The sequence below is a fragment of the Coregonus clupeaformis genome, chromosome 17, assembly GCF_020615455.1.
Source record: "Coregonus clupeaformis isolate EN_2021a chromosome 17, ASM2061545v1, whole genome shotgun sequence".
NCBI lineage: Eukaryota > Metazoa > Chordata > Actinopteri > Salmoniformes > Salmonidae > Coregonus > Coregonus clupeaformis.
The window spans coordinates 11,292,360-11,317,874 of record NC_059208.1 but is presented as its reverse complement, the minus strand read 5'-3'; positions in this window follow the sequence as shown (position 1 = coordinate 11,317,874).

The following is a 25,515-nucleotide window of genomic DNA, read 5'->3' as shown; positions in this document are numbered from 1 at the left end:
GCATGCAGGTCAGAATTAGGCCAATATCCACTAATAATAAAAACTCTAAAAAAAGCAATTAAGTTTTGGAAACATCTAAAATACAGTGACCCCCTCTCATATCATTACCAAGCCCTGCAATGCCAAGAGCTGAGCAAAGAACATTTTGAGTTCCCTCATCCAGCTGGTCCTGGGGCTGAGTTCACAAACCTCTTCTACTAACACACTGAAACCTCAGGACCAGAACATCCAATCAATCAGAATAAACCAAATTACAACACAGTCAAAACAAAACTACATTGCTTATTGGGAAACACAAGCACAAGCACAAAGTAAAATACAGTGCTATCTGGCCCTAAATCGACAGTACACCGTGGCTAACTATTTGACCATGGTTACTGATCAAAACCTTGACAAAGTACAGGCTCAGTGAGCACAGCCTTGCCATTGAGAAGGGTAGACACAGGAAAACCTGGCTCCCTGTAGAGGAAAGGCTGTGCAACCACTGCACCACAGCAGAACCTGAGACAGAGCTGCATTTCCTGACAAAATGTCAAAAATATAAAACAATTAGAGAGTGTCATTTCCCCAAATTTAAAACAATTTTCCAAGGTTTCAAAGACCTCTCTGATGAGAATAGGCTAGCCGTCCTGTTGGGGGAGGACACAGAGAACTGTGGGTTGGCAGCGCACTACATTGCTGCCTGCCATAAAATGAGGGACAGTGTCTGACAGACCAACCAACCTGCACATGTCCTCTATATTGTTATTGTTCAATGATTGTTTTGACCCTTGGTTATTGTTGTTACTGTTGTCCCTGTTGACAATATTGATGATGATTATTTTAATTATGTTAATAGTGTAAATATCCAAAGTAAGCTTTGGCAATATGTACTGTACATTGTTGCGTCATGCCAATAAAGCAAATTGAATTGAATTGAATTGAATTGAGAGAGGATGGTGTGCATTCATCATCAGTGAAAAACTCCCCACTTCTCTTTTCGTTTTTTCATTTCCTCCTCACTCATCCCCATCCATCCCTCTCTCCTCTCATCTTCAACTGATGAACAGAGTGGACCACCACAGGCCTGTGAAGTCCTTGGTAGTGACTCAGCCGCACACACTTGGTGCATTATTCATAGTTATGGTCTGTAGTTATGTAAGTCTGACTGTTTGCCTCTAATCTGAGTTGAGGAACACTGTGTGTGTGTGTGTGTGTGTGTGTACGTGTCTGAAATGATGAAGGTTGTGTGTGTTGTGTTCTCTCTGTCTCCATGTGTTCATGCAAGCTGTTGATGTCATCTCAGTCAAGTCACGCATCAATGATGATGCATGTGTATGTTGAGAGAGAAAGAGATAGGGAACTATGTGTTTTGAGTGTTTGTGTGTATATACTGAGCGCGTGACGTTTCTCTAATGTATACATAATGTATTATGTCTGATTGTTGACGTCTGTAACTGAATATTAACCTTTATTATGCAGGTTAACGTTCAGTTACAGACGGAAACAAACAGACATAAGCTACTGTATATGTCTGATTGTGCACGTCTATAGTTCATTGTTTACATCTATGTACGATTGTTGACGTGTGTATGAGATTGTTTACGTATGTGTTTAGTCTTATTAACAGTGGTCATGGAAAGGCACAATTGACCTGTTCTATTGACCCAGAGATTTTTTTTTTTTTACCTTTATTTAACCAGGTAAGCCAGTTGAGAACAAGTTCTCATTTACAACTGCGACCTGGCCAAGATAAATGTCAATGGGTGATGTGGATGCGGTGTTGGAGTCAGGCGCAGGACACAGAAGCTTAGTCGATCCGACTTTAATAGTCACAGAGGCAAAATACAAAAACAACGGGCCTCAACAAACAGGAGGCGAGCGATTACGCAAACAGTACGTAAAGTGCGTAAAGCACGAATAACAAGAAAACAATAAGCCTACACCAACGGACAGGCGTACAACAACACACAACTACCAACAAAACCAAAGGAAACTTATAGGTGACATAATCAATACATGATATGAAACAGGTGCACCAACCAGACAAAACCAAACAAACATAGAGAACATCAAACGGTAGCAGCTAGTACTCCGGGGACGACGAACGCCGAAGCCTGCCCGAACAAGGAGGAGGAGCAGTCTCGGCGGAATTCGTGACAGTACCCCCCCCCCCTTGACGCGCGGCTCCAGCCGTGCGCCGACCCTGGCCTCGGGGACGGCCAGGAGGACGTGGAGCAGGGCGCGTAGGATGACTACGGTGGAACTCAGTCAGGAGGGATGGATCTAAAATGTCCCTCCTAGGCACCCAGCACCGTTCCTCCGGACCGTACCCCTCCCACTCCACGAGATATTGTAGACCCCCCATCCGACGTCTCGAATCCACGATGGACCGGACTGAGTACGCCGGAGCCCCCTCGATGTCCAGTGGCGGCGGAGGGGTCTCTCTTATCTCACTCTCCTGGAGTGGACCAGCTACCACCAGCCTGAGGAGAGACACATGGAACGAGAGGTTAATGTGATAGTCATTTGGCAGTTGCAACCTGTAACACACCACATTCAATCTCCTCAGGACTTTAAATGGCCCCACAAACCGCCGGCCAAGCTTCCGGCAGGGCAGGCGAAGGGGCAGGTTTCGAGTCGAGAGCCAGACTCGATCTCCAGGGGCGTAGACTGGACCCTCACTGCGGTGGAGATCGGCGCTCGCCTTCTGCCTGCGGATGGCCCGCTGCAGATGTACGTGTGCAGCGTTCCACGTCTCCTCCGAGCGCCGAAACCACTCATTCACCGCAGGAGCCTCGATCTGGCTCTGATGCCATGGTGCCAGAACCGGCTGATAACCTAACACGCACTGAAAAGGGATCAGGTTAGTAGAGGAGTGGCGGAGAGAGTTCTGAGCCATCTCTGCCCAGGGGATATACCCCGACCACTCCTCCGGCCGGCCCTGGCAATAGGATCTCAGAAACCTACCCACATCCTGGTTCACTCTCTCCACCTGCCCATTACTCTCAGGGTGGTAACCCGAGGTAAGGCTAACCGAGACCCCCAAGCGTTTCATGAACGCCCTCCAGACTCTAGAGGTGAATTGGGGACCCCGATCAGACACTATATCCTCGGGAACCCCGTAGTGCCGGAAGACGTGGGTGAACAAAGCCTCAGCGGTCTGTAGAGCAGTAGGGAGACCCAGCATTGGAATGAGACGACAGGCCTTAGAGAACCGATCCACAACGACCAGAATAGTGGTATTCCCCTGAGAGGGGGGAAGGTCCGTGACAAAGTCCACCGAGAGGTGAGACCACGGCCGTTGTGGAACGGGCAGGGGTTGTAACTTCCCCCTGGGCAGGTGTCTAGGCGCCTTACACTGAGCGCACACCGAGCAGGAGGAGACATAAACCCTCATGTCCCTAGCCAATGTTGGCCACCAGTACTTAACACTAAGGCAGTGCACTGTCCGGCCAATACCTGGATGTCCAGAGGAGGGTGACGTATGAGCCCAATAAATGAGACGATCACGGACCTCGAGCGGCACGTTCGTCCGACCCACTGGACACTCTGGGGGAGTAGGGTCGGTGCGTAACGCCCGCTCAATTTCCGCATCGACCTCCACCGGTGCCACCAGACAAGACTCTGGCAGTATGGGAGTGGGCTCAATGGACCTCTCCTCTGTGTCATACCGCCGGGATAGGGCGTCTGCCTTACCGTTCTGGGACCCTGGGATGTAAGTGATCTTAAAAACGAACCGGGTCAGGAACATGTTCCACCTAGCCTGACGAGGGTTCAATCTCCTAGCTGCCCGGATGTACTCCAGGTTACGATGGTCAGTCAGAATGAGAAAAGGGTGTTGAGCCCCCTCAAGCCAATGCCTCCACACCTTTAGGGCTTGAACCACGGCTAACAGCTCCCTGTCCCCTACGTCATAATTACGCTCCGCCGGGCTGAGCTTTTTAGAATAAAAGGCGCAGAGACAGAGCTTAGGAGGCGTGCCGGAGCGTTGCGACAGTACTGCCCCAATACCGGCCTCTGACGAGTCCACCTCTACCTGGAACGCTAAAGCGGGGTCCGGGTGCGCCAGCACCGGAGCCGAAGTGAACAGGTCCTTCAGTTTACAAAACGCCCTGTCCACTTCAGCCGACCACTGCAAACGCACCGGGCCCCCCTTCAGCAGGGACGTAATGGGAGCTGCTACCTGTCCAAAACCCCGGATAAACCTCCGGTAGTAATTGGCAAAACCCAAAAACTGCTGCACCTCTTTAACAGTGGTTGGGGTTTGCCAGTTACGCACGGCTGACACCCGGTCAATCTCCATCTTCACCCCTGATGCGGACAACCGATGACCCAAGAAGGAGATGGACTCCTGGAAAAACAGACTTTTCTCTGCCTTGACATACAAGTCATGCTCCAACAGCCTACCCAACACTCGGCGCACCAGGGCTACATGCTCGGCTCGTGTAGCAGAGTACACTAGGATGTCGTCAATGTACACTACCACTCCCTGCCCATGCAGGTCCCGGAAGATCTCGTCCACAAATGATTGGAAGACTGAAGGAGCATTCATTAACCCGTATGGCATGACAAGATACTCATAATGACCTGAGGTGGTACTAAATGCCGTCTTCCATTCATCTCCTCCCTAATGCGCACCAAGTTATAAGCGCTCCTGAGATCCAGTTTTGTGAAGAACCGCGCTCCGCGTAATGATTCAGTCATACTCGCAATCAGAGGAAGAGGGTAACTGTATTTCACATTGATCTGATTGAGACTACGATAATCAATACACGGGCGCAAACCTCCATCCTTCTTCTTCACAAAAAAGAAGCTCGAGGACGCAGGGGAAGTGGAGGGCCGTATGTATCCCTGTCTCAGGGACTCAGCTATGTATGTCTCCATAGCCGCCGTCTCCTCTTGAGACAGAGGATACACATGGCTCTGCGGAAGTGCCGCGCCTGTCTGGAGGTTTATCGCACAATCTCCCTGCCTATGAGGTGGCAATCGCGTCGCCCTCGTCTTGCTGAACACGAGTGCCAAATCCTCATACTCAGGGGGAATGTACATTGCGGGCACTTGCGGGCACTTACTTCTCCTGTCTTATCCAGTGTCCTGTGTGAATTTAAGTATGCTCTCTCTAATTCTCTCGTTCTCTCTTTCTCTCTGAGAACCTGAGCCCTAGGACCATACGTCAGGACTACCGGGCATGATGACACCTTGCTGTCCCCAGTCCGCCTGGCCTTGCTGCTATTCCAGTTTCAACTGTTCTGCCTGCGGCTACGAAACCCCTACCTGTCCCAGACCTGCTGTTTTCAACTCTTTAATGATCGGCTAGAAAAGCCAACTGAGAGACCTGAGCCCTAGGACCATACGTCGGGACTACCGGCCGTGGTGACTCCTTGCTGTCCCCAGTCCGCCTGGCCTTGCTGCTATTCCAGTTTCAACTGTTCTGCCTGCGGTTATGGAACCCCTACCTGTCCCAGACCTGCTGTTTTCAACTCTTAATGATCGGCTATGAAAAGCCAACTGAGATTTATTCCTGATTATTATTTGACCATGCTTGTCACTTATGAACATTTTTGAACATCTTGGCATGGTTCTGTTATAATCTCCACCCGGCACAGCCAGAAGAGGACTGGCCACCCTCATAGCCTGGTTCCTCTCTAGGTTTCTTCCTAGGCTTTCGCCTTTCTAGGGAGTTTTTCCTAGCCACCGTGCTTCTACACCTGCATTACTAGCTGTTTGGGGTTTTAGGCTGGGTTTCTGTACAGCACTTCGAGATATTAGCTGATGTAAGAAGGGCTATATAAAATAAAATTGAAAAAATTGAAAATTGACTTGGTTCGGACTCTCCACCGTGGTCGCCCCAACGGAAACACCTAAACATCGCCCAACACACTGGCCAGACCATTCCTTGAGAGCCCTCTGTTGCCACGAAATGGTGGGGTCATGGGTGATTAACCAAGGAAGCCCCAGCACCACGGGATACGCAGGAGAGTCAATTAGGTACAACTGAATAATCTCCTCATGACCCCCCTGCGTCTTCATTTTTAGTGGCGCTGTGACCTCCCTAATCAACCCAGATCCCAACGGGCGGCTATCTAGGGCATGGACAGGAAAGGGTGCATCAACGGGCAGGAGGGGAATCCCTAACTTAGAACAAAATTTCCGATCAATAAAATTCCCAGCCGCGCCTGAATCGAATAGCGCCTTATGCTGGGAATGAGATGCAACCTGAGGAAATACCACAGGTATACACAAGTGAACAACAGAGAGCTCTGGGTGAGTGGGGCGCCTACTCACCTGAAATGACTCCCCCAGTGCGCGACCTGTTGCCCCGATTCCCTGGAGACCCTCCCCCAGCACCTAGCCGCAGTGTGTCCTCCACGGCCACAGCTGGTGAGGGACGGCCCCCCTCGGGTTCTCTCTCCTTCTCTCTCTAGCGCCAGCACCCCCGAGCTCCATTGGGCTCGGCTCGGAGGTGCTGGGGGATGGTATGGACGGCCCCATCTCGGGACGTCCGCGGGTGGCCAGCAGGGTATCCAGACGGATGGACATGTCCACTAGCTGGTCGAAGGACAGATTGGTGTCCCTGCAGGCCAGCTCTCGACGAACGTCCTCACGCAGGCTACACCGATAGTGGTCGATGAGGGCCCTCTCATTCCACCCCGCATCCGCCGCTAGAGTCCGGAAATCCAGGGCGAACTCCTGTGCGCTCCTCTTCCCCTGTCGGAGGTGGAACAGACGCCCCCGCCCGCTTTACCCTCAGGAGGGTGATCGAAAACAGCCCTGAAGCGGCGGGAGAACTCCGCGTAGCTGATGGTGGCGGCGTCTATTCCCCTCCATTCGGCATTGGCCCACTCCAACGCCTTGCCGGAGAGACAGGGAGATGAGGGCGGAAACGCCTCGTATCCCGAGGGCGCCGGGTGTATGGTGGCCAGGTAGAGTTCCACTTGAAGGAGGAACCCTGACACCCGGCTGCTGTGCCATCATACGCCCTCGGGAGCGAGAGCCGAATCCCACTGGATTCCGGAGCTGGTCTGGTGGGACTGGCCGATGGTGGTGGTAATGTAGGAGGAGGTGTGGGCACGCTCCCCTTTCCCATCGGCGCAGGGTGTTCATCACCTCCTGCATGGCGGAGCCGAGTTGCTGGATCCTGGCGTCCTGGCAGCTGACCCGATCCTCCAGCGACTCGGTCGGCACCGCTGCTCCTGCTGACTCCATTGTATGGTGTGTTGTTCTGTCAATGGCTGATGTGGATGCGGTGTTGGAGTCAGGCGCAGGACACAGAAGCTTAGTCGATCCGACTTTAATAGTCACAGAGGCAAAATACTAAAACAACGGGCCTCAACAAACAGGAGGCGAGCGATTACGCAAACAGTGCGTAAAGTGCGTAAAGCACGAATAACAAGAAAACAAGAAGCCTACACCAACGGACAGGCGTACAACAACACACAACTACCAACAAAACCAAAGGAAAATTATAGGTGACATAATCAATATATGATATGAAACAGGTGCACCAACCAGACAAAACCAAACAAACATAGAGAACATCAAACGGTAGCAGCTAGTACTCCGGGGACGACGAACGCCGAAGCCTGCCCGAACAAGGAGGAGAAGCAGTCTCGGCGGAATTCGTGACAATAAAACAAAGCAGTGCGATAAAAACAACAACAACACAGAGTTACATTTGGGGTAAAACAAAACATAAAGTCAAAAATACAACAGAAAATATATATACAGTGTGTGCAAATGTAGCAAGTTATGGAGGTAAGGCAATAAATAGGCCATAGTGCAAAATAATTACAATTAGTATTAACACTGGAATGATAGATGTGCAAGAGATGATGTGCAAATAGAGATACTGGGGTGCAAAATAAATAACAATATGGGGATGAGGTAGTTGAGTGGGCTAATTTCAGAAGGGCTGTGTACAGGTGCAGTGATCGGTAAGGTGCTCTGACAACTGATGCTTAAAGTTAGTGAGGGAGATAAGTATCTCCAGCTTCAGAGATTTTTGCAGTTCGTTCCAGTCATTGGCAGCAGAGAACTGGAAGGAATGGCGGCCAAAGGAGGTGTTGGCTTTGGGGATGACCAGTGAGATATACCTGCTGGAGCGCATACTACGGGTGGGTGTTGCTATGGTGACCAATGAGCTAAAATAAGGCAGAGATTTGCCTAGCAGTGATTTATAGATGGCCTGGAGCCAGTGGGTTTGGCGACGAATATGTAGTGAGGACCAGCCAACAAGAGCGTACAGGTCACAGTGGTGGGTAGTATCTGGGGCTTTGGTGAGAAAACGGATGGCACTGTGATAGACTACATCCAATTTGCTGAGTAGAGTGTTGGAGGCTATTTTGTAAATTACATCGCCGAAGTCAAGGATCGGTAGGATAGTCAGTTTTACGAGGGCATGTTTGGCAGCATGAGTGAAGGAGGCTTTGTTGCGAAGTAGGAAGCGATTCTAGATTTAACTTTGGATTGGAGATGCTTAATGTGAGTCTGGAAGGAGAGTTTACAGTCTAACCATACACCTAGGTATTTGTAGTTGTCCACATACTCTAGGTCAGACCCGTCGAGAGTAGTGATTCTAGTCGGGTGGGCGGGTGCCAGCAGCGTTCGATTGAAGAGCATGCATTTAGTTTTACTAGTGTTTAAGAGCAGTTGGAGGCTACGGAAGGAGTGTTGTATGGCATTGAAGCTTGTTTGGAGGTTTGTTAACACAGTGTCTAATGAAGGGCCAGATGTATACAAAATGGTGTCGTCTGCGTAGAGGTGGATCTGAGAGTCACCAGCAGCAAGAGCGACATCATTGATATACACAGAGAAAAGAGTCGGCCCAAGAATTGAACCCTGTGGCACCCCCATAGAGACTGCCATAGGTCCAGACAACAGGGGGTGTATGCATATACCTGCATGTCAATGGAGGCCCTTCAGAGGAGCAAGGGGAGGACCATCCTCCTCAGTGAATTTCATAAAAAGAAAAATAGTGAAACATAAAAGATGATCATTTTTAGATAAAACTATAGTAAATATATTCACATGTCACCAAATAATTGATTAAAACACATTGTTTTGCAATGAAGGTCTATGGTAGCCTCAGCAGACAGAACTCTGTAGGATAGCACTATGGTGTAGCCAGAGGACAGCTAGCTTCTGTCCTCCTATGGGTACATTGACTTCAGTACAAAACCTAGGAGTCTCACCCTCTTCCATAGACTTACACAATAATTATGACAACTTCCAGAGGATGTCCTCCAACCTATCAGAGCTCTTGCAGCATGAACTAACATGTTGTCCACCCAATCAAAAGATCAGAGAATTAATCTAGTACTGAAAGCATAAGCTACAGATAGCTAGCACTGCAGTGCATAAAATGTGGTGAGTAGTTGACTCAAAGAGAGGGAAAGACAATAGTTGAACAGTTTTTAACAAATTAATTTCTTCCTAAATTAAGGAGAAACGAGAGAGAGAGAGAGAGATTTTGTCATTTTTTTTACTGAATGCAGCTAGCTAGTTTGGCCTTCTGAATAAAATAAATTTGTATTTCTCACATGCGCCAAATACAACAGGTATTACCGTGAAATTCTTACTTACAAGCCCTTAACCAACAAATATTTACAAAATAAACAAAAGTAAAAAAAATAAAAGAGCAAAAATAAAATAACAATAACGAGGCTATATACAGGGGGTACCAGTTCCGAGTCAATGTGCGGGGGTACAGGTTAGTGGAGGTAATTGAGGTAATATGTACAGTACCAGTCAAAAGTTTGGACACATCTACTCATTCAAGTGTTTTTCTTCATTTTTACTATTTTCTACATTGTAGAATAATAGTGAAGACATAAAAACTATGAAATAACACATATGGAATCATGTAGTAACCAAAAAAGTGTTAAACAAATCAAAATATATTTTATATTTGAGATTCTTCAAATAGCCACCCTTTGCCTTTATGACAGCTTTGCACACTCTTGGTATTCTCTCAACCAGCTTTACCTGGAATGCTTTTCCAACAATCTTGAAGGAGTTCCCACATATGCTGAGCACTTGTTGGCTGGGTCAATATCACCATGCCTTTGAGACTTCCCCATTTCCCCCCAAAAAAGCTGAGATTTTCCATTGAACTTCATATTCATTGTATTAAGTATATGTTATGCTGTTAGAAATGCATATTGGTCAAGCTCCCACACTTTTTATAAATTAACTGCAAGCAGACAATTTACATGCAAACAGCAAAATATGTCCACCCTGTCATGGACAATTTCAAAGCAGAATAAATACATTGTAATTACATAGTGATTATAAAACGTACATTTTCAGAAAACTATTTAGTCACTTTCTCAACAATATATTTTAGTTTATGGGAAAAGTATTTGGATAATAATGAAATTATGGCAAACTATTTGTTTCTCTATAAAATCTGCGAGAGTTGCACTTTCTTTTCTAAATAAAATCTAACAAAAAAGATATCTGGTCAAACTTTCAAACAATACTATTTGGCCCTCATTTGTTTATAAAGGAATCACACAAAAGATTTTGCTAACTTGTGAAAATAATTTGTTTATTTTCATAGAACATGAAAATAACAGGGTGGACAGTGACATGACAGGGTGGACCCTGGGCATGACAGGGTGGACACGTTGTGAAATGTCATTGAATGGCCTCATAAATGCAAGGAACAATGCAAGAAAATGATGTAAAAAATGCCTTTTCCCATGTAGGGGGAAATTACAAGTTGAACAGACTGTTTTTGATCCACTCTACCTGCATGCAGCCACTGATAAAGATGCCCAAAATGAGACATTAATGTGGCCTTCTAGCGTTAAACTCTGTACATCATTCTGCACAGTGAAAGTCAAACATTCAACTGTAGAACAAGAAGAAAAATGTTTTTTAAGTGGAGAACAGTTGATTTGAAAAAACAGAATATTACAGAAAGATCACTTGGACGCATCTCCAAACAGTCTCTCCCTTTCTGCAGAGACATGGCTCAGTTCTGCAGTTGCTGTTCCACATACTTCCATGCAGACACTTCAATCTGTACAGAGCGCTTGTTCAGAGCCTGTGGTTCTGGTATTAGGCAAAGTACCTGCCAGTCATGGTACCAACAGATGTCGTCCCGAAGACTTGGCCATTTGAACTTGTTTATGCCATGGCGTTGCATACACTTAACTTTCACACTGTGCCCTTCTGCATCCATGATGATACCTGGGTATGCTTCATTGTCATAATTAACAACGCACCACTCTCCAATGTGCTTTACCTCAATCATTTCTGGTCTCCTAGGATTATCTGGTGTCTTTCCACATGCTGGGGACTTGTCAGATGAAACAGGAACATTAGCTAGAGTGACCTCTTGAAGGTTAAAGCAGGGGCAGTCCAAAACACCTTCCTCCCTACACAGACATGAAATGTCTCTGTATTTCATTTGGCCGGGTGTCAGACTGATAGCTTGGTGGATTCTCATAGTGCCTTTTATGGCAGCTATTGCAGGTACCCCGGCTTTGATTCTGACTGTAGCAAAGCACTGGCCCTGTTTCTGGCTCTGGCTTGACTTTTACCTCTCTCCATTTCTTTCTTTTTGCCCTCTTCTCTCTCTCACTGAGCTCATTGGACACCCCTCTTCTTTCCAGTTCTCTGTCTTTTTTCCATTTGACCCTTTCTTTCTCAAGGTACTTTCTTCTTCTGTCTGGGTCAGCATCACGACGTTCCCGATATCTCCTTGCTATCTCAGCTCCTTTTGATCTCATTCCTCGAAAAAGACGATTCAAAATGTTCCCTTACACACTTTAATTGGCAGTCCCGGTAAACTAGGCTTGCATTATCAAACTAGGTTTGCTGATACCGAATCGCCAAAAAATTGTCCATATTGTCCATTCTTACTATGTATAGCATGTACTGTTATAAAATGTGTGTAATAGCTGTTGTAATATGTGTAACATTATCAGTATGTGGCCTAAACTATGCACATGTCCTTCCTGTCATGAACCATGTCCACCCTGTCATGGAAGGCTTGCTGACAGGGTGGACAATGACAGGGTGGACATTTTTGGCTAATGTTAGCATTTAATGAGCACATGGTGGACCTTCACTTAGCAACATACTACAGTTAGCAAGCTGACTGTGTACTGTTTTACAAATATATTTCAAAGTTCTGATAGGTTTTTTATCAATTGATATTTCACTATGACAGAGTGGACATGTTAAGCTGACAACATCCAACTACACACATAATATGATGAAAATTATGAAACATAAGTGTAAATACTTACTCTGCAACTAGACACTGCTTCAGCCTTCATTGAAGAAAGACAAAATGCTCAGTAGTGATGTCACTGGAAAACATCAGTGGGTTTCTTAAAGGGGCAGTTACCCCATAATGACAGGGGTGGACAGCAATTTCAGGGACACATGCAAAATGTTCAATATGATTATGAAAATACAATATACATGATCAAAATTACTTGTTTTATCAAATAACTTATTGTGGACAGTAAAACCATGTAAACATTTTTTTGGATTTAGTATCATTTAACCACTTATTACACACACTGTAGTTAGCAGAGCAGTGTGTGGGACATGCCAAAATCACGTACATCCAATGAAAAAAATTTAATAAAATGAAGGAAACACTTTTTTAGAGACGTATCATTCTACTGATATGTGTGCAAATGTTTGGCCACTTATAATAAGACCTCAGACTTTCATTATTCTGCTACATTTTCATGATGACTGAGTGAGTCTGATGAGGACACCAAAGGCACCTCATAGTGATATTGACTCGGCTGCTTTTCCTTCACTCTGCGGTCCAACTCATCCCAAACCATCTCAATTGGGTTGAGGTCAGGTGATTGTGGAGGCCAGTTCATCTGATGCAGCACTCCATCACTCTCCTTCTTGGCCAAATAGCCCTTACACAGTCTGGAGGTGTGTTGGGTCATTGTCCTGTTGAAAAACAAATGATAGTCCCACCAAGCGCAAACCAGATGGGATGGCGTATCGCTGCAGAATGCTGTGGTAGCCATGCTGGTTAAGTGTGCCTTGAAATCACAGACAGTGTCACCAGCAAAACACCCCCACACCATCACACCTCCTACTCCATGATTCACGATGGGAACCACACATGCAGAGATCTTCCGTTCACCTACTCTGCGTCTCACAAAGACACGGCGGTTGGAATAAAACATCTCAAATTTGGACAGATTTCTACCGGTCTAATGTCCATTGCTCGTGTTTCTTGGCCCAAGCAAGTCTCTTCTTCTTATTGGTGTCCTTTAGTAGTGGTTTCTTTGCAGCAATTCAACGATGAAGGCCTGATTCAAGCAGTCTCCTCTGAACAGTTGATGTTGAGATGTGTCTGTTACTTGAACTCTGTGAAGTATTTATTTGGGCTGCAATTTCTGAGGCTGGTAACTCTAATGAACTTATCCTCTGCAGCAGAGGTAACTCTGGGTCTTCCTTTCCTGTGGGGGGCCTCATGAGAGCCAGTTTCATCATAGCGCTTGATGGTTTTTGCAACTGCACTTGAAGAAACTTTCAAAGTTCTTGACATTTTCCGGATTCACTGACCTTCATGTCTTAAAGTAATGATGGACTGTCATTTCTCTTTGCTTATTTGAGCTGTTCTTGCCATAATATGGACTTGGTCTTTTACCAAATAGGGCCATCTTCTGTATACCACCCCTACCTTGTCACAACACAACTGATTGGCTCAAACACATTAAGAAGGAAAGAAATTCCACAACTTAACTTTTAAGAAGGAACACCTGTTAATTGAAACTTCGTCCTCCACAACTTTGTACCCCAAGAGACTTGCAGCTGTAATTGCTGCAAAAGGTGTCTCTACAAAGTATTGACTTTGGGGGGATGAATAGTTATGCACGCTCAGGTTTTCTGTTTTTTTGTCTTATTTCTTGTTTGATTCACAATAAAAAATACTTTGCATCTTCAAAGTGGTAGGCATGTTGTGTAAATAAAATGATACAAACCCCCCAAAAATCCATTTTAATTCCAGGTTGTAAGGCAACAAAATAGGAAAAATGCCAAGGGGGGTGAATACTTTCGCAAGCCACTGTTTAACACTTGTTTGGTTACTATACGATTCCATATGTGTTATTTCATAGTTTTGATGTCTTCACTATTATTCTACAATGTAGAAAATAGTAAAAAACTTTTTACTAATACTGTACATGTAGGTAGAGGTAAAGTGACTATGCATAGATAATAAACAGTGAGTTGCAGCAGCGTAAAAAAGGGATTGGGGTCAATGCAAATAGTCCGGGTAGCCATTTCATTAGCTGTTCAGCAGTCTTATGGCTTATGGCTCAAACACCCTGCTCATACAGAGAGGGATGCTACTGTATGTTAACTAGCTGACTATGGCTATCAAACACTGGAACTCCAAGTCAAGGTAAGCTTTTGTTTTTTTGAGAGGAGGAGAGCACGTAGATAGTTGCGAGAAGGAATTATATATACAATGAGCAAATAGATCATGCTGTTTTTATATTGCTACGTGCGTGTGTGTGTGTGTGTGTGTGCGTGTATGTGTGCGTGCGTGTGTGTGTGTGCAACAAGATTTCGAGGTTTGACTTTAGTATTCAACATTTGTCCACGGGGGATAATGTGTGTGCAGTTAGAGCTGCAGTGAGTCCTGTGGGAGTGTTAAAGTGAAAAATGAGGCAACACTAACATAACCTTCAAGTGATCTGCAAAGTCAGAGAAATAAAGAGAGAGAGAGAGAGAGAGAGAGAGAGAGAGAGAGAGAGAGAGAGAGAGAGAGAGAGAGAGAGAGAGAGAGAGAGAGAGAGAGAGAGAGAGAGAGAGAGAGAGAGAGAGAGACAGACACAGATATGTACGAGAAAGAGAGAGAACGAGTGAGAGAGAAAAATAGCTATAGGAAGCTCAGACAGATGCTCCAGGCGATTCCAGCATCCCTCAATTCCGATTAAAATGTGTGTGCCAGTGTGTAGGGAGGGAGGGTGGGAGGGAGGGAGTGAGAGAGGGAGAGAGAGAGAGAGAGAGAGAGTTTGTGTTTAAAAAAACTTTTATTGGGTCTGGGAACCCACAACACAAAAAACACTTATACAAACAAAAACATGGTTAAACATCAATTAAAAACACAACACCAAATCTTCCTCCACAGTAACTAAACGCAACAACCTCTGAATACCCCATATGCTGGTAAACAGCCCAATGTTATTAACCAGTTTGTAATAGGCAAACTAAACCCTCAGTCTCGCTGCCAACATCCCCTCCAGCATGCCCACCACTTCCACAGACCTCAGTCCCCGAATACTGTTCTTTCGTGCCTTCCAAATTGCTAGGTTAGCTGCCCCTGACACAAAGTTAAGTAAGAGATCTACACCCCTTCGACTAAACCTGTACTTTGGCCCAAATATAAACAGTTGGGAAGAGAAAACCTCTCCCAGAGCTGAGAACCAACTAGTGATCAGGTCAATCATCCCGATCAACCTGCGTCAGCTGTCCTCTTATCAATAGGCAGTTTATATAAAAACCGCCAACAGCCTTTTGGGGAGGCACCTGGACCAAACACACCCGCCCACCTCGTCGATTTTACCACTTCCAGGAAGAAGCACTGGACACTTTTACACATATTATGTACATGGCCTTTTTCCACCGCCTTGAACTCCCCAGCTCCGGGGTATCAAAGGAAAGCAGCATCCCCACGTCCCTCCTCTAATGCCCCCGCCGCAGCACTAACATTCAGCGCAGGGAACACATACTCCAGACCCTTCGTCCACCGGTCAGAGTTGGAAGTATCAGTCACATACTGCCGATGAAGTACTGGCAAGGAATCACAGACCTCAGCTACGACCTTCCTCAGTAGGCGAGATGATCGGATCCCCACTCTTTCTCCCAGGTCCTCCAACGATCTGCTCCTGCTCCACATCAGATGACCCAGCTTGGTACACCCCACACCTAACAGGCATGTACGTAGGCTAGACTCCTGAGTGGCGCAGTGGTCTAAGGCACTGCATCGCAGTGCTAACTGTGCCACTAGAGATCCTGGTTCGAATCCAGGCTCTGTCGCAGCCGGCCGCGACCGGGAGACTCATGGGCGGCGCACAATTGACCCAGCGTTGTCCAGGGTAGGGGAGGGAATGGCCGGCAGGGATGTAGCTCAGTTGATAGAGCATGGCGTTTGCAATGCCAGTGTTGTGGGTTCGATTCCCACGGGGGGCCAGTATAAAAAAATATGCATTCACTAACTGTAAGTCGCTCTGGATAAGAGCGTCTGCTAAATGACTAAAATGTAAAAAAATGTAAAAATGTAGGCTGGTTGAACCCATAGCACAGGACTGGATGACAGTGTTATAAAAAAAGAGGCTCATCAAAAAGCCGGTGTGTCGGCTTTACGGGACATGTCGAAAACTCTCCAAGCCTGTATAACAGACTCATAGAATGGAGTCAGGCCAGACAAATCAACCCCCTCTAGCTTTAAGAGGAAAAGGTGCTTGTCTAAGCCCAAGCAGCCCGCTCTCCTCATCAATATGTAGGCTGTATCGACCCAGCTAGAACTGTCACTGTACAACAGTATCTGGGCTGTTTGAAGCCGGGAAAGCCATGATCCTGGAAGAATGTTCACCAGGCCTTGCCCACCCTCATGCAGTGGCAGGTACAGGGCTGCAGCTTTAATCCAATGTTGTCCAGACCAGAAGAAATTGACAAGGGATCTCTGAAGCTTTTGTATCAGGTGGCTGTAAAATCATTAGTCTGTGCCACAGGGTAGAGGTTATTGGCTACCAGCACCATTCCCCTATAAAACAGCTGGGGTAACACCCATTTCCATCTAGACAATCTGGCACACACCTTCTCCACTACACCCTCCCAGTTCTTTTTTTGAAAGACATCGGAGCCTAGAAAACCCCCCAAAGTCTTCATCCCATCTCTGCCCCACTGAAGCCCCCCTGGTAACCGTGGAGTGGACCCTATCTGAAGCTGATTCACTCTTTTCCCAATTAACTCTAGCTGAGGAGGCCCTCTCATCCACCTTTAGAGCGTTTGAAAGAACCTTAAAATCCTCACCCCCTGTAATAAAAACGTAATCTGCAACGCAGACAGTGCTATTGTGGGACCCTTCATAACCCCTGGCACAGAGAAACCAGTAAGCCTCGCTCTTAAAAAACAAAGCATTGGTTCAATTGCCAGACAATATAACTGTCCTGAAATTGGCATCCCTGCCTAATACCCCTATGGATGGGGATGGGGCAGCTCAAACCACCCCCACCTTCACCATACATGAGGCCCCAGCATACAGTAAACTCATCCAAGACAAAAAAACATCCCCAAACCCAAAGGCTTTCATTGTTTTGAACAAGTACTGGTGGTCCACACGGTCAAAAGTCTTTCCTGATCCAAAAAAAGCAAACCCCCATTCACATCAGACAGTTTACAAATGTCTAAAACATCTCTTATTAGAAACAATAAGAGATATTAAAATACCAATAAGGTGATGACCTTTGTGGACAGGACAAGTGAATATCAACAGTAACAATATGGTGATCAGAAAAACCCACAGGAGTGATGTCACACCTTACAACCCTACCACAGTAGTGCTCAGATACATACAACCTTGCTGCACTGACACGACGTTCATTAACTTTTAGCCATGTGTACTGCCTACATTTTGTATTTCTTACTCTACACACATCAGAAAGCTCAAACTCAGTTACTAGACCAGACAGACAAGTAGCTGACCGCAGGTGAGTTTCTTCAGCAGTGCGATCAACGGTAAAATCCACTGTACATTTCCAGTCCCCCCCTAAAACCATACACCCCTCTTGGTCACACTGTCTTAAGGTTTCCTTTATTTGATCAAATACAGCAATACGCTCTACCCTCATTAGGAGCATAAACATTTAAAAAATATATAAAACAAATACATAACCTCCACCTTGACCAATAAAACCCAACACTTGACAATCTCTGTTGTAGATACCACAGTCACCCCTAAGCCTGAGGAAAACAAAATTGCCACCCCAGCACTGAAATTAGTACCATGACTGAGTATATGCTGCCCCTCCCACCACATACCCCAGTCAACCTCATTAGCCTCATCACTATGTATCTCCTGTAGAAAAACTACATTAAGCCTTTTCTGTTTTATTACTTCTAATACCCAAGCCCTCTTATTTCTGTCCCTCCCCCATTCATATTGAGAGAACCTACCCTTAGTACCTCCATATAGAAAAGAGAGAGGAAAAACAGAAGAAACCACAAAGAAACCAGACAAAGAGAAAAAAGCACCCTATGAGGCATGATAATCATCATCGTTTTAATTTTATCTTAACCTTACCACGTTTCCCACTACCTTTTGCTGCCGTGACAGCAGTAACAAATTTACTCAAGCAGAAAACGCTTCTTCACACTCAACTGGTCTAACCACACTGTCTTCTGTAACACCACAGCTGACCTCACAAACTTATCAACATAAAAAAATCGGTCCAGGAACCCCTTTACCTCATCTAGATTGTAAATTGAATCATCGCCAGCTGCTATCATATCAACAGGGATATCAGAAATGTCCATATCCTTCTCCTGATCCTCCTCAACTGAGGCCACAGACCCCTGACTCCCCTCTGCCACATCCCTCTCAACACTCCCCACTTGCACCCCATCACTCATACCGGGCATCTACTCCACTGCCTGGGAGACTAGCCCCACTTGAACCCCCTCCTGTACCCCATTACTCGTAATGGACATCTCCTCCGCTACCTGGGAGACTAGCTCCACCTGAACCCCCTCCCTTACCCCATCACTCGTACTGGGCATCTCCTCACCAGTCTGGGGAAATGGCTCCCCAGATCCATCCTTACCTCCTACAACAATATTTTTCTGCTGCACATCAGACGCTATGTTCCCCTCTGGTACAAGTTGCAACTCAATACCTCAACACAAACAATTTGTTCCTCAGCAACAGGTGCTTGAGGCTGCTCTACCGCTGTCGGCCCACCTCTTCCTACATCAGTGGGCCCAGGCGTTACGAGGACCACCTCTGTCCCGCCCTCCGTCTTCTCCCTTTTCGGGCATGCATGTCGCTTATGGCCAACATCCCCACACTCAAAACACTAGCATAAGCCATATTACAGTCTGTTGTCATACTTAACTCCAAAGTCTGCTCCGGTGAGTCCAAAAACATAAACACCTGTTGCCAAAACGACAATACCTGTTTCAGAGCCGGGTGTTTGCAACCCATTTGGACAATTTTAATTGAACTTGCAAACTTCCCAAACCGCAATAACTCGCGCTCGAATAGCTCATTGGGAATAAAAGGCGGTACATTCGAAAAATCGTAACCCTTGTTGACGGAGAAAAAAGTGGCGTAACTTGAATAAACATACCTTTAAGAAGTATGCCATGCTCAACCATCCGATCAACAAGACGCTCTTCATTAAGAAAAACCACCACCGCTTTATTCATCCACGACGCATAAGCAACATTTTCATAGCCTACCTTCTCTCCTACGGCGACCAGAAACTCCTCCAGTGACAGTAGCTTCAGTAACACACTTGAAGCCGTGCCGAAGTGACAGGGACGGCGTCCCCATGTGGGTCGCCATCCCCACCAAAACCAGGGCAATTCCAACAAGAAATACAATATGCCTAATTCATCCACAAAATAAATAAAAATTAATCATGCAGAGAAAAAGGAAAACAACCAAGAAAAGGAAACAAAAAAGAAAACACAGGTGATCTAACTCCTCGCACTCGCTCATACAATTCCCAGCATGCACCAACACTCCCATCATAGAGAGAGAGAGAGAGAGAGAGAGAGAGAGAGAGAGAGCGAGAGAGCGATGCCTTTTAATTGCTACCATGGTTATGCATATGCTTTTCAGATTTCTTCAGTAAGAAACATTTAAATGTAGCCCTATCCATATAGGCCAATTCCCACAAGTGTAAGGGGTTTTAACTTAGGGACAGTCGGTTCCGACTGACTGAGTGGGTGGGTGGGTGGGTGGGTGGGTGTTCGGTTCCGGAATACAACAACACACCACAGCTGTTGTCATGGCAACCCACAGGCAGCATAGTCCCAGTCGGTATTAGATAAAACGTCTGTGGGGAAAACAACATATAGTTACCTAGGTTACCCCATTGGCTCACAGCAAAAACTTGACCTTAACTCAAATGCAATTTTCAATTACAAAACTACATTTAAGAAAAGTACAACATGTCTAAAGATTACTTTTCAGCATTGCCTGCTCCCGAGTGTTCTCACTACTTAGAAAAACGTAATATTGTAGGACTTCCCTTATACCCCTTTTCATGATGGTGCTGACAGCCACATGCGTGAGTGAGTGAGTGCTACCGACCGGCTATCGACCGGAACATTAAGCTAACCAAGACCAACAACACAAACAAACGGACTATACAGTTACAAGCAGTGAGTGGAGTTACAAACGGACTATACTAAACAAGTTAAACGTCTTACCTGTGATGAAATGATTTCCACATACACGTGTAGCCTAGTTGGACACCGGGTCCCCACATACCCCACTCTATTTCCCACTCTCCCATGCCGAATAGCCTGAAGCCACAGGGCTCTTCTCGCAGACTCTATTTCCCTACGTGGGTGCATTGCGAACCGTAGGTCGGGATTTTTGACCTGGTCACATGTACAGTTGAAGTCGGAAGTTTACATAAACCTTAGCCAAATACATTTAAACTCTGTTTTTCACAAATCCTGACATTTAATCATAGTAAAAATTCCCTGTCTTAGGTAATTTAGGATCACCACTTTATTTTAAGAATGTGAAATGTCAGAATACTAGTAGAGAGAATGATTTATTTCAGCTTTTATTTCTTTCATCACATTCCCAGTGGGTCAGAAGTTGACATACACTCAATTAGTATTTGGTAGCATTGCCTTTACATTGTTTAACTTGGGTCAAACGTTTCAGGTAGCCTTCCACAAGCTTCCCACAATAAGTTGGGTGAATGTTGGCCCATTCCTCCTGATAGAGCTGCTGTAACTGAGTCAGGGTTGAAGGCCTCCTTGCTCGCACACGCTTTTTCAGTTCTGCCCACACATTTTCTATATGATTGAGGTCAGGGCTTTGTGATGGCCACTCCAATACCTTGACTTTGTTGTCCTTAAGCCATTTTGTCACAACTTTGGAAGTATGCTTGGTGGCATTGTCCATTTGGAAGACCCATTTGCAACCAAGCTTTAACTTGCTGACTGATGTCTTGAGATGTTGCTTCAATATATCCACATCATTTTCCTTCCTCATGATGCCATCTATTTTGTGAAGTGCACCAGTCCCTCCTGCAGCAAAGCACCCCCACAGCATGATGCTGCCACCCCGTGCTTCACGGTTGGGATGGTGTTCTTTGGCTTGCAAGGACCCCCTATTTCCTCCAAACATAATGATGGTCATTATGGCCAAACAGTTCTATTTTTGTTTCATCAGACCAGTGGACATTTCTCCAAAAAGTACGATCTTTGTTCCCATGTGCAGTTGCAAACCGTAGTCTGGCTTTTTGATGGCGGTTTTGGAACAGTGGCTCCTTCCATGCTGAGCAGCCTTTCAGGTTATGTCGATATAGGACTCGTTTTACTGTGGATATACAGTGAGGGAAAAAAGTATTTGATCCCCTGCTGATTTTGTACGTTTGCCCACTGACAAAGACATGATCAGTCTATAATTTTAATGGTAGGTTTATTTGAACAGTGAGAGACAGAATAACAACAACAAAATCCAGAAAGACGCATGTCAAAAATGTTAGAATTGCATTTTAATGAGGGAAATAAGTATTTGACCCCTCTGCAAAACATGACTTAGTACTTGGTGGCAAAACCCTTGTTGGCAATCACAGAGGTCAGACGTTTCTTGTAGTTGGCCACCAGGTTTGCACACATCTCAGGAGTGATTTTGTCCCACTCCTCTTTGCAGATCTTCTCCAAGTCATTAAGGTTTCGAGGCTGACGTTTGGCAACTCGAACCTTCAGCTCCCTCCACATATTTTCTATGGGATTAAGGTCTGGGGACTGGCTAGGCCACTCCAGGACCTTAATGTGCTTCTTCTTGAGCCACTCCTTTGTTGCCTTGGCCGTGTGTTTTGGGTCATTGTCATGCTGGAATACCCATCCACGACCCATTTTCAATGCCCTGGTTGAGGGAAGGAGGTTCTCACCCAAGATTTGACGGTACATGGCCCCGTCCATCGTCCCTTTGATGCAGTGAAGTTGTCCTGTCCCCTTAGCAGAAAAACACCCCCAAAGCATAATGTTTCCACATCCATGTTTGACGGTGGGGATGGTGTTCTTGGGGTCATAGGCAGCATTCCTCCTCCTCCAAACACGGTGAGTTGAGTTGATGCCAAAGAGCTCGATTTTGGTCTCATCTGACCACAACACTTTCACCAAGTTCTCCTCTGAATCATTCAGATGTTCATTGGCAAACTTCAGACGGCCCTGTATATGTGCTTTCTTGAGCAGGGGGACCTTGCGGGCGCTGCAGGATTTCAGTCCTTCACGGCGTAGTGTGTTACCAATTGTTTTCTTGGTGACTATGGTCCCAGCTGCCTTGAGATCATTGACAAGATCCTCCCGTGTAGTTCTGGGCTGATTCCTCACCGTTCTCATGATCATTGCAACTCCACGAGGTGAGATCTTGCATGGAGCCCCAGGCCGAGGGAGATTGACAGTTATTTTGTGTTTCTTCCATTTGCGAATAATCGCACCAACTGTTGTCACCTTCTCACCAAGCTGCTTGGCGATGGTCTTGTAGCCCATTCCAGCCTTGTGTAGGTCTACAATCTTGTCCCTGACATTCTTGGAGAGCTCTTTGGTCTTGGCCATGGTGGAGAGTTTGGAATCTGATTGATTGATTGCTTCTGTGGACAGGTGTCTTTTATAGAGGTAACAAGCTGAGATTAGGAGCACTCCCTTTAAGAGTGTGCTCCTAATCTCAGCTCGTTACCTGTATAAAAGTCACCTGGGAGCCAGAAATCTTTCTGATTGAGAGGGGGTCAAATACTTATTTCCCTCATTAAAATGCAAATCAATTTAAAACATTTTTGACATGCGTTTTTCTGGATTTTTTTGATGTTATTCTGTCTCTCACTGTTCAAATAAACCTACCATTAAAATTATAGACTGATCATTTCTTTGTCAGTGGGCAAACGTACAAAATCAGCAGGGGATCAAATACTTTTTTCCCTCACTGTAAGTGAAATAATCTGTCTGTAAGCAATTGCTGGAAAAATTACTTGTGTCATGCACATAGTAGATGTCCTAACCGACTTGCCAAAACTATAGTTTGTTAACAAGAAAGTTGTGGAGTGGTTGAAAAACAAGTTTTAATGACTCCAACCTAAGTGTATGTAAACTTCCGACTTCAACTGTACATTGAACAACACATCAGCTTTTCGGGATGTTTTGTTATTTCTGTATAAAAAAAAGTATACGACGAAGTTGGCTCTTTTACACTGGGGGTCAATAGGAAATAATGTTTATTTAACCCAATTTGTGGGTGTGTTCGACGGGTATTCCTTATTATTATGGGAATATCGACTCAGACTATAGGGTTGTCTGTCTCTGTCGCCGTCTATCTCTTTATTTTTCTGTCTTTCTCTCTCTGTTTCTCTCCTTTTCTGTCTTTCTATGGACGTTGTTATTTCCCTCTGCTCCGTCTCTATCTCGCTATCTTTCTCTCATGGTCTAACTGGTACAGAATAATTGCCACATTATACACAAGTTCTCTCTCTCTCTCTCTCTCTCTCTCTCTCTCTCTCTCTCTCTCTCTCTCTCTCTCTCTCTCTCTCTCTCTCTCTCTCTCTCTCTCTCTCTCTCTCTCTCTCTCTCTCTCTCTCTCTCTCTCTCTCTCTCTCTTTCTTAGTTCTGAAGGATTCATTGCTATAGAAATGTACCTGACTAAAAGGTGAGCCACATTCGTATGGCTGCTTATCCTGAGTTGAACTCAGAGTTGACCAAAGTTACCTCGCTAACTCCTCCAACATAATTCATAGGATACCCCTCTGATCAGGTGACCAGGGCTTAAATCAATGATGTCAACCAGCCAGGGTCCTGGGCACAATCCAGGGGAATCTGATTGGGTGCTGCTCCTCCAATCCCAGAATCCCACAGCATAGAGAGGAGAGGAGTGTCAGTCACAAAGTGTCAGTTTATACCTGATATAATACACTACATTTTACATTTACATTTTAGTCATTTAGCAGACACTCTTTTCCAGAGCAACTTACAGTTAGTGAGTGCGTACATATTTCCCCATGGGAAACAAACCCACAACCCTGGCGTTGCAAGCACCATCCTCTACCAACTGAGCTACAGGGGACTGCACCACTAGAATGGAATTGATTCTGAAACTCAATAAGAAACATTATAATGTGATTAAAACCTAATGAAATACACTTGGTGAATATGATTACAGCCGAATACCAAGACACCCCTCAAAGCCCATCAGTAAATATAAATGCCGTAATCAATATAGCTTAATCAGATTGATACAACTAAATCTAATCTCAAACCCATCAACCAATCACAGATCAATAGCATGGCTCCTTAATCAATCACCTAGTGATCACCTTTCACCTAGCAATCAGAGAGAGAGAGAGAGAGAGAGAGAGAGAGAGAGAGAGAGGAAAGAGAGAGAGAGAGAGAGAGAGAGCAAGAGAAAAGGAGAGATATCTCAGTAGACTGAATATGCATGACACTTTGGTGAACCAAGCAAGCCCTACTGTCACGAAGGGGGCAGAGGGTCACACACACACACTGACAAATGTCACTCATTGTGTTGTGATGGTAATAACTATAGAAGGCTGGTGCCTCCATACAGTCCTATAAGTGTCTCTCCAACCCTCCTGTATCTCTCTGGAGAATAACAGAGCCAGTATAACAACATTCCTCTAACGTTCCTGTGACGTTATATAGACAGAGAAAAGGGATAATGATCTATTCAGCAGGTTTAATGTTAATGGTGTTTTTATGGAACCAAATAGCCTTTTTCAATGTGTCAGGGTTATGATTTGTTCATTTACAATGATATACTTGAGTTTTGATGTGCTCTTTATCTGTAAACACAAACACTTCAACCAGGTCCTCTGTAGCTCAGCTGGTAGAGCACGGCGCTTGTAACGCCAAGGTAGTGGGTTCGAACCCCGGGACCACCCATACACAAAAATATATGCACGCCTGACTGTAAGTCACTTTGGATAAAAGCGTCTGCTAAATGGCTTATTATTATTAAGAACCTGGGTCAAGCACTTAGTCCCCTTTCTCTTCCCACAATGCATACACACACACACACACACACACACACACCACTACACACACACACACACACACACACCACTATTTCTCCAGTTAGTGAATAATTTATGAGCTGTCTGCTGGCCTGTCTTTCTGACATCTGCTCTCTGCTGTCACTCATCCAGCATCGACACACACATACACACACACACACACAGAGACATACATACATACACTACCATTCAAAAGTTTGGACACACCTACTCATTCAAGGGTTTTTCTTTATTTTTACTATGTTTTACATTGTAGAAT